The following is a 12630-nucleotide window of genomic DNA, read 5'->3' as shown; positions in this document are numbered from 1 at the left end:
GGCCCCATGTCAACTGGACCCACCCCACAGAGAGGTCTGCTGCCTCCCTGGGGCCCAGGTGCAGGATATTCCTGAGGGACTTCCTGGGCTGATTCAGTCCTCTGATTATTATTCACTGTTGAAACTCCAGGCTGGCAGTGATGAGATTGAGAAGAGGAGTGTCAGGACCATTGAAAGGGACTTCAGGCCACAGGGACAAGTGGTTGATAGGACAGGGACACAGGTAGTCTTTTCCTCAGTCCCTCTGGTGGCTGAGAAAAATGGTGAAAGCAATAGGAGAGCTCATATCACCAACAAGTTGCTCAACGTCTGGAGTCCCTGGCTGAATTTTGGATTCTTTGATCATGGCGCAGCTTTGATGGCACCTGGCCTGCTGGAACCAGATGGGCTCCATCTCTCTGTTAAGGGCAGAAGGTTTTTAGCTGATGAGCTTGCAGAACTTGTTGAGAGGGCTTTAAACTAGATTTGAAGAGGGAACGGGATGCAGCTGGGCTGTCTGGAAGCAGGCCCAAGGGTGGTAAGCCTGAGTTAGGGATGAAATCAGCAGCCCAGCTGAGGTGCATGGATAGCAGTGCACACAGCATGGGTAACAAACAGCAAGAGCTGGAGGCCATGGTCCAGCAGCAGAGCTGTGATGTCATTGCCATCACAGAAACGTGGTGGCATGCCTCACATGGCTGGAGCACTACACTGGATGGCTACAAGCTCTTCAGGAGAGACAGGAAAGGGAGAAGAGGTGGAGACGTGGCTTTTTTTTATATTAGAGAGGCTTTGGACACCATGGATATTGAAACTAATGATGATGAAGTGGAATGCCTATGGGTGAGAATGAGGGGGAAGGCCAACAAGGCTGACATCCTACTGGGAGTCTGTTATCATCCACCCAACCAGGAAGAAGTGGTGGACAGCTCATTCTATGAACAGCTAGAGGATGTTTCAGGATCATCAGCCCTTGTTCTTGTAGGCAACTTCAACTTGCCAGACATCTGCTGGGAACTTAATACAACAGAAAAAAAGCATCCCAGGAAATTTGTAGAGAGTGTGGAGGACAACTGTTGGTTGCAGCTGGTGGGTGAGCCCAGCAGGGAGGGACTATGTTAGATCTGCTGTTTGCAGATAGAGGTGGGCTGGGGGGACATGTGGTGGCTGGAGCCCGCTTGGGGCACAGTGAGCATGAAATGATAGAATTTGTTGCATTGCAAGCTGATCTGTAGTCAGCATTAATCAAGTTCTAATAAGCAGTCCAGCTCAGCTCCCATGAACTAGCCTCTGTGTCTGACTGACAGAAGCTCACATGCAGTGGGAACTCTCCTAGGATGCAGACATTGTCTTGGTTCAGAGTCTGGGGCCACACAGATAGACCAATGAGCTGTCTCGGCCCAGGAGATTTGAATGGGTTATAAAAGAACACTCCGGACAATAAACAAGGCTGTTTTTCTGAGGAAACACGAGTGGTCTGTTGTATGTTATGTCTCAGACAGGGGAACACCAATGTATCAAGAATTCTTGGTATTTTGTGAAAACAGGAGGAACATCAATAAGACTTTTACACATGACTTTCAGAGGGCAGACTTTGGCCTGTTTAGGAGACTTCTTCAGAGAGTTCCTTGGCAAGCAGCCCTTAAAAACCAAGGAGTCCAGGAAAGGTGGGCATGCTTCAAAACAGAGATCTTGAGGGCACAGGAGCAGTCTGTCCCTGGGTGCCAAAGGATGAGTCAATGAGGCAAACACCCAGCCTGGATGGGCAAGGAGGCTTTGGAGGAATTTAGGAATAAAAAGAGGATGTGTCATCTTTGGAAGGAGGATCAAGTCTCTCAGGAAGTTTTTAAAGGAGCTGCTAGAGCACGTAGGAAAAAAAAAATTAGGGAGGCCAAAGCTCAGTTTGAAATTTAAATGGCGACTTCTGTAAGGGATAATAAAAAAATGTATTTACAAATATATCACCGATAAAAGGAAGGGTAAGACCAACCTTTGTTCTTTGTTTGATGTGGGAGGGAACTTAGGAACTGCAGATGAGGACAAGGCAGAGGCGCTGAACACCTTCTTTGCCACAGTCTTTAGTAGGAAGACGACTTGGCCTCAGGACAAGTGTCCTGCTGGGCTGGTAGATGGTGTCAGGGAGCAGAATGGGCCCCCTGTTAGCCAAGAGGAGGCAGCCAGAGAACTGCTGAGCTGCTTGGATGTTCCTAAATCTATGGGGCCAGATGGGATCCACCCCAGGGTGATGAGGGAGCTGGCAGATGAGCTGCTGAAGCCGCTCTCCATCATTTACCAGCAGTCCTGGCTCACTGGTGAGGTTCCAGATGACCGGAAGCTTCCCAATGTGACGCCCATGTACAACAAGGGTGGGAAGGAGGATCCTGGTAATTATAGGCCAGTCAGTCTGACCTCAGTACCCACTGAGGTGATGGAACAGTTTATACTGAGTCATCACACAGCACTTACAGGATGGCCAGGGTAGCAGACCCAGCCAGCAGGGGTTTAGGAGGGGTAGGTCGTGTCCAACCAACCTGATCTCCTTTCATGAGCAAGTGACCTGCCTGGTGGATGCAGGAAAGGCTGTGGATGTGTCTATTTGGACTGCAGAAAGGCCTTTGCACTGTCTTCCACAGCACGCTCCTGGAAAAGCTGCAGCCCAGGGCCGGGAGAGGAACACTCTTTGCTGGGCTCAGAACTGGCTGGATGGCTGGCCCAGAGAGGGCTGGTGAACGGTGCTGCACCCAGCTGGCAGCCAGTCACCAGTGGTGTCCCTGCGGGCTCTGTGCTGGGGCCAGCTCTGGTCAATGGTTTTATTGACAACATGGATGAGGGGATTGAGTCTTTCATTAGCAAATCTGCAGACAACACTAAGCTGGGAGAGTGTGTTGATCTGTTGGAAGGTAGGAGGGCTCTGCAGGCAGACCTGGAATGGTTGGAGGGATGGGCAGAGTCCAGTGGGATGAAGCTCAGTAGGTGCAAGTGCCCAGTGCTGCACTTTGGCCACAAGAAGCACCTGCAGTGTTCTAGGCTGGGGATAGTGTGGCTGGACAGTGGCCAGGCAGAAAGGGACCTGGGGGCACTGGTCACAGCCAGCTGAACATGAGCCAGCAGTGTGGCCTGGTGGCCAAGGAGGCCAATGGCTCCTGGCCTGTGTCAGGAACAGCGTGGCCAGCAGGAGCAGGGAGGTCATTCTGTCCCTGTTCTTGGCACTGGTGAGGCCGCACCTCGAGTGCTGTGTCCAGTTCTGGGCCATCAGTTTGGGAAGGACATTGAGTCGCTCGAGCACATCCAGAGGGGGCAACGAGGATGGTGAGGGGCTGGGAGCACAAGCCCTGGTGAGGAATGACTGAGAGAGCTGGGGGTGTTTACCCTGGAGAAAAGGAGACTCCGAGGTGACCTTATCACTCCACAGCTCCCTGAAGGGTAGTTGTAGTCAGGTGGGGTTGGTTTCTTTCTCCAGGCAGCACTGACAGAACCAGAGGACACAGTCTCAAGCTGCATCAAGGGAAATGTAGGTTGGATATTAGGAAAATGTTTTCCACAGAAAGAGTGATAAAATTCTGGAATGGCCTGCCAGGGGAGGTGGTGGAGTCACCATACCTGGATGGGTTTAAAAGACAGACTGAATGTGACACTCGGTGCCATGGTTTAGTTGTGGTGTTGGGACATGGGTTGGACTGGATGATCTTGAAGGTCTCTTCCAACCTCGTCATTCTGTGAATTCTGTATGAATTCTGAGCTTCTCCAGAGACACAACCTGACCTGCAATGTCAGTAGGTGAAAAATAAGGTTTCACTGAGGAATGGCCCTTTGATGAAGCAAAACATTTACAATCAGGGCAGTCCATTCATGCGGATGGGCGCACACTTTGGGGGTACAGCTAAGGCCATGAGGTCACAGCAGGGCTCTGGGGTCACAGCAGGCTGAGCTCTCAGCAGGCCCTGAGGTCACAGAGGTGCCAGAGGTGCCAGAGCCCCGTGGTTGCACAGCAGCACAGGGAGCCAGCAGTCAGTCCCTGAGCACAACTGTTGCGGCAGCAGCGGCGGTGGCAGCAGCGGTGCTGACGTTGGGACAGTGGTGTCGTGACAGCGGTGGCAGCAAGAGCTGTGGGACTGGCGGAGGGCAAGGCAGCATGGCCCTTGCTCTGCGCCTCCTACTCCTGCTGCTCCTGGCCGTGGCCCTGCCTGCCAGGGCTGCCCAGGCTGCTCCACTGCAAGCGTGGCGAGCAGGTGAGCCGGCAGCCTGGCTGCCCTTTCCTGGGACAGCGCTCCCTGCTCCCTGGGAAGCGCTGGGGATGGTTTTGCCCAGGGCTTTAGGGAGGGTTTCCTCTGTGGGAGGGAGAGAGACCCCACGGGCCCTGGGCTACTCCAGCCACCCCTCCAGAGATGTTGCAAAGGGCCTGCAAAGAGGTTGAAGAGTGACCAGGAGCCAGTCCAGAGCTCCACAGGCCCCTGTGCAGCATTGGCCATCTCCATTCGCATCTGGCTCCCACAGCCTTACCCAACCCCTGCAGTGACCAGTTCCCTAAGTCAGAAGGGGATCCCAGCACACCATGGAAATGGTTCTGATCTCTGCTCCCTTCTAGACTGGAATCATGACATGGGTTTTCAGGAAGTCCTGATGAAGGATGGTTTGAAGTTCCTGGAGGATGCTGGAGGCAAGTTTTCACTCTGCCTTTCCTGAGTAAATAATCAGGATCAATTCAACAAAAGCTCACTTATTAACCAGTTCCCTTAACATAATCTTAAGGTTGAAAGAATCTGGAAACCTTGCCCTGCTCCCTTCTGGAGGCCTGAGGGCTCCCACAGAATCACTGTCAGTGGGAGGAAGGAGCATTTAGCTTTCAATCTTCCTCCTGTGTGCAATGCCAGTGTGTCCTTCTGTGTGCTCTGTGCAGTCACAGAGAAGAGCAAAGAGGGAAGGGGCCGGGCCCAGGGCTGTGCCCCGGGGCTGAGCCTTGTGGGCAGCCTGAGGATCTCCTGCAGTGCCACAGGAGCTCTTCTGTCCTGCCTTTCTTTGCAGCTGAACCTGCCGGTGAAGACCCCACATCCAGGACTGAGGCTCTGGGAGATGCTGAGGGTAGGTCAAGGCCATTCCCCTGGGAGAGCTGCCAGCTCAGAGCCCAAAGCTGGGTCAGGGGGGCATTGCTGCAGGTGCCAGCACAGAACCATGCACGTGTGTGCCCGCGCCCTGCACGATCCCTTCACCGCTCCTGCGGCTCAGTGGTGCCCATGCAGATCAGCAGAGATGGCAGAAGCTTCTGTGGCTGTTGAGTTACAGGTGTGTCTGCGGGGAGGACTTCTCCAGCTCCAGGGCTGGATGCTTGGCCCCAACCCAGCTCCCATGGCATGCGTGAGTAGTGTGACCCTGCTGATCTCAAAGGCTGAGCCCTGCATTTGTGGGATCCATTCCTGGGAAATGGAAGTATTTTTCTCTAAGTTCCTCTGACAGGGAAGATGCAAGACACAAGAGACAAGATATCCCTGGAACCATCCAAACAGATGAGGCAAGAGCTGAAGGAACCCCTGCAGACAAGAGAAGGTGGGTGCATTTCCCTCATGCTTCCCCTGGGACTCAGCAGCCGGGGGCTTTGGCTGCACATCTGGACACGTCGTGCCCGGCACAGCAGGAAGGGATCCATGGCAGCCTCGCTGCCCCGCTGCTGCTTTCACGCCCTGCAGGGCTGTTTCCCAGCCTGGCCTGGCTGCAGCTTCTGCCCAGCCTCTGTATGAAGGCATTTGGCATCAGCTGACAGGCAGCCCAAACTGCAACACACCCTGAGATCCCCCACAATATCCAACCCTGCAGATTAGGAAAAGGGTGGCTGTTTGGAGGTGGAAGTGCTCTCATTATGCCACTGTTATCTGGACATTTTCCTGCTCCATAAATTTCACAAATATTACCTCTGATGCCACCGCCCAAGTGGGAAACAGCTCCATCTGATGCAGCTGTCTCCCTTCCTTTGTCAAGAGATGGACATAGTGCTTCAGTGGAAGGTGGCATTTCTTGAAGGAAGCACTCCATCTTCGGTGCCAGCCCCTGCTGCAGGAAGGAAGGCAATGCCAGACACGGGCACAGGCACAGCAGGTAATTGCTGTGCCGGGCTCAGGCCTGGCCGGGGCTGTGTGGCAGCAGCTCTTCCCCCAGGGCCTGCCCTTGCCCGGCCCAGCAGCAGCCAAAGCTGGAGGCGCCTCGGCTTCCAGGCCTCTGGAGCTGGTTCAGAGCCCCTGGGAAACGGGACTGGTGCAGCAAGGTCCCTGGCGCTGCAGCTGCTGCGGAGCTGGCCCTGAGTGCCCAGAGGCCCAAGGCACAGGAGCAGCCCCGAGCGGGAGCCCTGCTGCCAGCCCAGGGCCAGAGCCAGCCCTGGCACACAATGGAAACAGTTCTCATCTTGGTTTGCTTCCAGACTGGGAGGCTGGGAAGGATTCTCGATTAGCCTGGCGCTCTGAAGTTGTGAAGCCCTCCGAGCATTCTGCAGGTATGTTCTCACTATCTCTACAAGGCGTAAGATAGTAGGTGCAAGTGCCTACTACCAGTTTGACTGACTGGTCAGGACCAGGTGACAGAAGCTTCTGTGGATGTTGTGTTACAGATGTGTCTGCAGGGACGACATCACCAACTCCTACCTTGGATGCTGCACAAAAGCCCAGCTCCCATGGCAGGGGTGAGTAGTGTGTCCCTGTTGACCCCTCAGGCTGAGCCCTGCTTTTGTGGGGTCCATTCCTGGGAAATGGAACTACTTTCTCTTAAGGTCTTCCAACAGGAGAGACCAAAGACATGGCAGGCAAGAAATTCCAGGACCCATTAGAAATCATGTGGCAAATGCTGAAGGAATGTCTGCAGAGAAGACAAGGTGGGTGCATTTCCCTCATGCTTCCCCTGGGACTCAGCAGCCAGGGGCTTTGGCTGCACATCTGGACACGCCGTGCCTGGCACAGCAGGAAGGGATCCATGGCAGCCTCGCTGCCCCGCTGCTGCTTTCACGCCCTGCAGGGCTGTTTGCCAGCCTGGCCTGGCTGCAGCTTGTGCCCAGCCTCTGCAGGAAGGCATTTGGCATCAACTGACAGGCAGCCCCAATTGCACCACAGTCCATGCCCACCCTCTGATCCCCTGCAATTTCCTGGTGTCCAGGCAGATCAGATGTTGGGGCTGTTTGGGGAAGGAAGCAGCCTTGGGTTGTCCCAAAATCCTGGGTGTTTTCTGATCCTTATGCATTCCTTTCACAAGTGATGCCTCCTGAAATTGTCCCCTTCCCCATTCCCTGTCAGGAATGTTTCCATCTGATCCAGCTGTCTCTTTTCCATTCTCCAGAAATCAAAGGAGAGCCTGCGGAGAAAGAAGCATTTCCCGGAGGAAGCAGTGGTTCTGTGCCAGCCTCTGCTGCAGGAAGGGAGGCCATGCCAGGCACAGGCACAGGAGGTAATTGCCGTGCCTCTGGGCCTGAGCCCTGCTGAGGCTTGAGCTGCCCTCTCTGCTGTTTGGCAGTGCGGGCACAGCCTGGATTGGAACGGCACAGCCCAGGGGAATTATCCCGAGCAGGCTCAGGGCACTCGGGTACTGAGCAGCCCTGCTGGGGTCCCACCATGGGAGACATGTCCTGAAACCTGGGAGTGACTGCACGGGGTGCCCACGGTGGGGAAAGGACAGAGGGGGAGAGCAAGGCTCCAGTGTGTCCTGAGAGGGCCTGGCTGTTTGCCCTTGGGATCTGGGGGGTGTCCCCACAGAAGGAGGGCATGAGGGACAGAGGGAGGGAGGGAGGCATAGCTGTGTCACTGCCTGCTGCAGTTTGCCCCCGTGCTTTAGGGAGGATTTCCTCTGTGTCTGAGGGAGAGAGCCCCAGGGCCCTGTGCTGCTCCAGCCACCCCTCCCAGGGATGTTGCTGAGGGCAGGGAAAGAGTGTGGAGAGTGAGACCAGGAGCCAGCCCAGAGCTCCCCAGGCCCCTGTGCACCTTTGGCCATGTCTATTCACATCTGGCTCCCACGGCCTTACCCGACCCCCCTTGCAGTGCCCAGTTCCCTGTGGCAGAAGGGGATCCCAGCACACCCTGGAAAGTGTTCTCATCTGTGCTCCGTTCTAGATGAGGGTGCTGGGAAGGCTTCTCCATCAGCTTGGATGAAGAAAGTTTTGAAGCCTTTGGAGCCTCCTGCAGGTATGTTGTCAGTGTGCCACCAAGGAAGAATTGTAGACAAGCGGGCAGGAAGCAGGTGACAGAAGCTTCTGTGGCTGTTGTGTTACAGATGTGTCTACAGGGAGGACTTCTCCAGCTTCTCCAGCTCCTACCTTGGATGCTATACGCAAGCCCAGCTCCCATCACAGGGGTGAGTAGTGTGTCCCTGCTGACCTCAAAGGCTGAGCCTTGCTTTTGTAGGATCCATTCCTGGGAAATGGAAATATTTTTCTCTAAGGTACTCCAACAGGGAAAGTCCAAGATACAACAGATAAGATGTCCCTGCAACCATCCAAACAGATGAGGCAAGAGCTGAAGGAACCCCTGCAGACAAGAGAAGGTGGGTGCATTTCTCTCATGCTTCCCCTGGGACTCAGCAGCCGGGGGCTTTGGCTGCACATCTGGACACGCCGTGCCTGGCACAGTGGGAAGGGATCCATGGCAGCCTCGCTGCCCCGCTGCTGCTTTCACGCCCTGCAGGGCTGTTTGCCAGCCTGGCCTTGGCTGCAGCTTCTGCTCAGCCTCTGCCGGAAGGCATTTGGCATCAGCTGACAGGCAGCACAAACTGTAACACACCCTGAGATCCCCCACTATATCCAGCCCTGCAGATTAGGAAAAGGGTGGCTGTTTGGAGGTGGAAGAGCTCTCATTATGCCACTGGAATCTGGCCATTTTCCTGCTCCATAAATTTCACAAATATTACCTCTGATGCCACCGCCCAAGTGGGGAACAGCTCCATCTGATGCAGCTGTCTCCCTTCCTTTGTCAAGAGATGGACATAGTGCTTCAGTGGAAGGTGGCATTTCTTGAAGGAAGCACTCCATCTTCGGTGCCAGCCCCTGCTGCAGGAAGGAAGGCAATGCCAGACACGGGCACAGGCACAGCAGGTAATTGCTGTGCCGGGCTCAGCCCTGGCCGGGGCTGTGTGGCAGCAGCTCTTCCCCCAGGGCCTGCCCTTGCCCAGCCCAGCAGCAGCCAAAGCTGGAGGTGCCTCGGCTTCCAGGCCTCTGGAGCTGGTTCAGAGCCCCGGGGAAACGGGACTGGTGCAGCAACGTCCCTGGCGCTGCAGCTGCTGCGGAGCTGGCCCTGAGTGCCCAGAGGCCCAAGGCACAGGAGCAGCCCCGAGCGGGAGCCCTGCCGCCAGCCCAGGGCCAGAGCCAGCCCTAGCACACAATGGAAACAGTTCTCATCTTGGTTTGCTTCCAGACTGGGAGGCTGGGAAGGATTCTCCATTACCCTGGCGCTCTGAAGTTGTGAAGCCCTCCGAGCATTCTGCAGGTATGTTCTCACTGTCCCACCAAGGCGTAATGTTTGACTGACTGGTCAGGACCAGGTGACAGAAGCTTCTGTGGATGTTGTGTTACAGATGTGTCTGCAGGGACGACATCACCAACTCCTACCTTGGATGCTGCACAAAAGCCCAGCTCCCATGGCAGGGGTGAGTAGTGTGTCCCTGTTGACCCCTCAGGCTGAGCCCTGCTTTTGTGGGGTCCATTCCTGGGAAATGGAACTACTTTCTCTTAAGGTCTTCCAACAGGAGAGACCAAAGACATGGCAGGCAAGAAATTCCAGGACCCATTAGAAATCATGTGGCAAATGCTGAAGGAATGTCTGCAGAGAAGACAAGGTGGGTGCATTTCCCTCATGCTTCCCCTGGGACTCAGCAGCCAGGGGCTTTGGCTGCACATCTGGACACGCCGTGCCTGGCACAGCAGGAAGGGATCCATGGCAGCCTCGCTGCCCCGCTGCTGCTTTCACGCCCTGCAGGGCTGTTTGCCAGCCTGGCCTGGCTGCAGCTTGTGCCCAGCCTCTGCAGGAAGGCATTTGGCATCAACTGACAGGCAGCCCCAATTGCACCACAGTCCATGCCCACCCTCTGATCCCCTGCAATTTCCTGGTGTCCAGGCAGATCAGATGTTGGGGCTGTTTGGGGAAGGAAGCAGCCTTGGGTTGTCCCAAAATCCTGGGTGTTTTCTGATCCTTATGCATTCCTTTCACAAGTGATGCCTCCTGAAATTGTCCCCTTCCCCATTCCCTGTCAGGAATGTTTCCATCTGATCCAGCTGTCTCTTTTCCATTCTCCAGAAATCAAAGGAGAGCCTGCGGAGAAAGAAGCATTTCCCGGAGGAAGCAGTGGTTCTGTGCCAGCCTCTGCTGCAGGAAGGGAGGCCATGCCAGGCACAGGCACAGGAGGTAATTGCCGTGCCTCTGGGCCTGAGCCCTGCTGAGGCTTGAGCTGCCCTCTCTGCTGTTTGGCAGTGCGGGCACAGCCTGGATTGGACCGGCACAGCCCAGGGGAATTATCCCGAGCAGGCTCAGGGCACTAGGGTACTGAGCAGCCCTGCTGGGGTCCCTCCATGGGAGACATGTCCTGAAACCTGGGAGTGACTGCACGGGGTGCCCACGGTGGGGAAAGGACAGAGGGGGAGAGCAAGGCTCCAGTGTGTCCTGAGAGGGCCTGGCTGTTTGCCCTTGGGATCTGGGGGGTGTCCCCACAGAAGGAGGGCATGAGGGACAGAGGGAGGGAGGGAGGCATAGCTGTGTCACTGCCTGCTGCAGTTTGCCCCCGTGCTTTAGGGAGGATTTCCTCTGTGTCTGAGGGAGAGAGCCCCAGGGCCCTGTGCTGCTCCAGCCACCCCTCCCAGGGATGTTGCTGAGGGCAGGGAAAGAGTGTGGAGAGTGAGACCAGGAGCCAGCCCAGAGCTCCCCAGGCCCCTGTGCACCTTTGGCCATGTCTATTCACATCTGGCTCCCACGGCCTTACCCGACCCCCCTTGCAGTGCCCAGTTCCCTGTGGCAGAAGGGGATCCCAGCACACCCTGGAAAGTGTTCTCATCTGTGCTCCGTTCTAGATGAGGGTGCTGGGAAGGCTTCTCCATCAGCTTGGATGAAGAAAGTTTTGAAGCCTTTGGAGCCTCCTGCAGGTATGTTGTCAGTGTGCCACCAAGGAAGAATTGTAGACAAGCGGGCAGGAAGCAGGTGACAGAAGCTTCTGTGGCTGTTGTGTTACAGATGTGTCTACAGGGAGGACTTCTCCAGCTTCTCCAGCTCCTACCTTGGATGCTATACGCAAGCCCAGCTCCCATCACAGGGGTGAGTAGTGTGTCCCTGCTGACCTCAAAGGCTGAGCCTTGCTTTTGTAGGATCCATTCCTGGGAAATGGAAATATTTTTCTCTAAGGTACTCCAACAGGGAAAGTCCAAGATACAACAGATAAGATGTCCCTGCAACCATCCAAACAGATGAGGCAAGAGCTGAAGGAACCCCTGCAGACAAGAGAAGGTGGGTGCATTTCTCTCATGCTTCCCCTGGGACTCAGCAGCCGGGGGCTTTGGCTGCACATCTGGACACGCCGTGCCTGGCACAGTGGGAAGGGATCCATGGCAGCCTCGCTGCCCCGCTGCTGCTTTCACGCCCTGCAGGGCTGTTTGCCAGCCTGGCCTTGGCTGCAGCTTCTGCTCAGCCTCTGCCAGAAGGCATTTGGCATCAGCTGACAGGCCATGCCCAAACTGTAACACACCCTGAGATCCCCCACTATATCCAGCCCTGCAGATTAGGAAAAGGGTGGCTGTTTGGAGGTGGAAGTGCTCTCATCATGCCACTGGAATCTGGCCATTTTCCTGCTCCATAAATTTCACAAATATTACCTCTGATGCCACCGCCCAAGTGGGGAACAGCTCCATCTGATGCAGCTGTCTCCCTTCCTTTGTCAAGAGATGGACATAGTGCTTCAGTGGAAGGTGGCATTTCTTGAAGGAAGCACTCCATCTTCGGTGCCAGCCCCTGCTGCAGGAAGGAAGGCAATGCCAGACACGGGCACAGGCACAGCAGGTAATTGCTGTGCCGGGCTCAGCCCTGGCCGGGGCTGTGTGGCAGCAGCTCTTCCCCCAGGGCCTGCCCTTGCCCAGCCCAGCAGCAGCCAAAGCTGGAGGTGCCTCGGCTTCCAGGCCTCTGGAGCTGGTTCAGAGCCCCGGGGAAACGGGACTGGTGCAGCAACGTCCCTGGCGCTGCAGCTGCTGCGGAGCTGGCCCTGAGTGCCCAGAGGCCCAAGGCACAGGAGCAGCCCCGAGCGGGAGCCCTGCCGCCAGCCCAGGGCCAGAGCCAGCCCTAGCACACAATGGAAACAGTTCTCATCTTGGTTTGCTTCCAGACTGGGAGGCTGGGAAGGATTCTCCATTACCCTGGCGCTCTGAAGTTGTGAAGCCCTCCGAGCATTCTGCAGGTATGTTCTCACTGTCCCACCAAGGCGTAATGTTTGACTGACTGGTCAGGACCAGGTGACAGAAGCTTCTGTGGATGTTGTGTTACAGATGTGTCTGCAGGGACGACATCACCAACTCCTACCTTGGATGCTGCACAAAAGCCCAGCTCCCATGGCAGGGGTGAGTAGTGTGTCCCTGTTGACCCCTCAGGCTGAGCCCTGCTTTTGTGGGGTCCATTCCTGGGAAATGGAACTACTTTCTCTTAAGGTCTTCCAACAGGA

At 55.7% G+C, this 12630-nt stretch overlaps 4 long non-coding RNA genes across 4 annotated transcripts in view; all 4 read left to right on the top strand.

The window, feature by feature from the left end:
• The window catches only part of LOC135307170 (uncharacterized), a 40114-nt gene extending 33466 nt beyond the window's left edge, over positions 1–6648 (top strand). Inside the window, exon 5 of the long non-coding RNA XR_010367892.1 lies at positions 6572–6648. This is a non-coding gene — a long non-coding RNA (uncharacterized LOC135307170). The remainder of the gene's footprint in view (positions 1–6571) is intronic.
• LOC135308381 (uncharacterized) lies at positions 5259–6052 on the top strand. The gene is made up of 3 exons (XR_010368819.1): positions 5259–5331; positions 5419–5520; positions 5950–6052. It is a non-coding gene; the product is annotated as an uncharacterized LOC135308381 (long non-coding RNA).
• A 652-nt stretch (positions 6649–7300) lies between the features above and the next one.
• On the top strand, positions 7301–8987 carry LOC135307169 (uncharacterized). Its single transcript, XR_010367890.1, has 5 exons — positions 7301–7398; positions 8058–8129; positions 8218–8298; positions 8386–8487; positions 8918–8987. It is a non-coding gene; the product is annotated as an uncharacterized LOC135307169 (long non-coding RNA).
• A 1259-nt stretch (positions 8988–10246) lies between these two features.
• LOC135307168 (uncharacterized) lies at positions 10247–11931 on the top strand. Its single transcript, XR_010367889.1, has 5 exons — positions 10247–10340; positions 11000–11071; positions 11160–11240; positions 11328–11429; positions 11862–11931. It is a non-coding gene; the product is annotated as an uncharacterized LOC135307168 (long non-coding RNA).
• The last annotated feature ends 699 nt before the right edge of the window (positions 11932–12630 follow it).

The sequence above is a fragment of the Passer domesticus genome, chromosome 9 (genome assembly GCF_036417665.1).
Source record: "Passer domesticus isolate bPasDom1 chromosome 9, bPasDom1.hap1, whole genome shotgun sequence".
Taxonomy (NCBI): Eukaryota; Metazoa; Chordata; class Aves; order Passeriformes; family Passeridae; genus Passer; species Passer domesticus.
Note: the sequence above shows the minus strand (reverse complement) of the source record. Positions and strands in the feature narration are given on the sequence as shown.